Source organism: Schistocerca nitens, chromosome 5 (assembly GCF_023898315.1).
Source record: "Schistocerca nitens isolate TAMUIC-IGC-003100 chromosome 5, iqSchNite1.1, whole genome shotgun sequence".
Classification (NCBI taxonomy): domain Eukaryota; kingdom Metazoa; phylum Arthropoda; class Insecta; order Orthoptera; family Acrididae; genus Schistocerca; species Schistocerca nitens.
In genome coordinates this window covers 600,775,506-600,776,794 of record NC_064618.1, presented here as the reverse complement: position 1 = coordinate 600,776,794, position 1,289 = coordinate 600,775,506, and the positions used below count along the sequence as shown (strand labels likewise).

Sequence of the window (1,289 nt, the reverse complement as noted above, 5' to 3'; positions counted from 1 at the left end):
CTCATAAATGAAAGAGGGTTGAGGTCAGGAGAGCGTGGAGGCCATGGAATTGCTCCGCCTCTACCAATCCATCGGTCACCGAATCTGTTGTTGAGAAGCGTACGAGCACTTCGACTGAAATGTGCAGGAGCTCAATCGTGCATGAACCACATGTTGTGTCGTACTTGTAAAGGCACATGTTCTAGCAGCACAGGTAGAGTATCCCGTATGAAATCATGATAACGTGCTCCATTGAGCGTAGGTGGAAGAACATGGGGCCCAATCAAGACATCACCAACAATGCTTGCCCAAACGTTCACAGAAAATCTGTGTTGACGTGATTGCACAATTGCGTGCGGATTCTCGTCAGCACACACATGTTGATTCTGAAAATTTACAATTTGATCACGTTGGAATGAAGCCTCATCCGTAAAGAGAACATTTGCACTGAAATGAGGATTGACACATTGTTGGATGAACCATTCGCAGAAGTGTACCCGTGAAGGTCAATCGGCTGCTGATAGTGCCTGCACAAGCTGTACATGGTACGGAAACAACTGGTTCTCCCGTAGCACTCTCCATAGAGTGACGTGGTCAACGTTACCTTGTACAGCAGCAACTTCTCTGACGCTGACATTAGGGTTATCGTCAACTGCACGAAGAATTGCCTCGTCCATTGCAGGTGTCCTCATCGTTCTAGGTCTTCCCCAGTCCCGAGTCATAGGCTGGAATGATAAATGGACACCCTAGCTGCAAACAGGCGTTCATGTACTTCATTGGGGACATGTTGAAAATGTGTGCCCCGACCGGGACTCGAACCCGGGATCTCCTGCTTACATGGCAGACGCTCTATCCATCTGAGCCACCGTGGGCACAGAGGATAGTGCGTCTGCATGAACGCCTGCATGGTCATCCACGATAACTGTTCTTTCGGGAACAGATACTACCGTCATATATACATAGGCTGAAATGTTCCGTGCTCCCTAAGACACCGATCAATTGCTCCGAACGTCTTCCTGTCGGGACACCTTCGTTCTGGAAATATGTCTCGATACAAACGTACCGCGCCACGGCTATCACCCCGTGCTAATCCATACATCAAATGGGCATCTGCCAACTCCGCATTTGTAGCTGGCCGCGGTGGTCTAGCGGTTCTAGGCGCTCAGTCCGGAACCGCGCGACTGCTACGGTCGTAGGTTCGAATCCTGCCTCGGGCATGGATGTGTGTGATGTCCTTAGGTTAGTTAGGTTTAAGTAGTTCTAAGTTCTAGGGGACTGATGACCACAGATGTTAAGTCCCATGGTGCTCA

The 1,289-nt window shown here is 49.7% G+C and overlaps 1 non-coding gene across 1 annotated transcript; it reads right to left on the bottom strand.

Annotated features, from left to right (window-relative positions):
• Positions 1-777: 777 nt before the first annotated feature.
• Positions 778-852, bottom strand: Trnat-ugu (transfer RNA threonine (anticodon UGU)). Its single transcript has one exon. It is a non-coding gene; the product is annotated as a tRNA-Thr (tRNA).
• Positions 853-1,289: the final 437 nt, after the last annotated feature.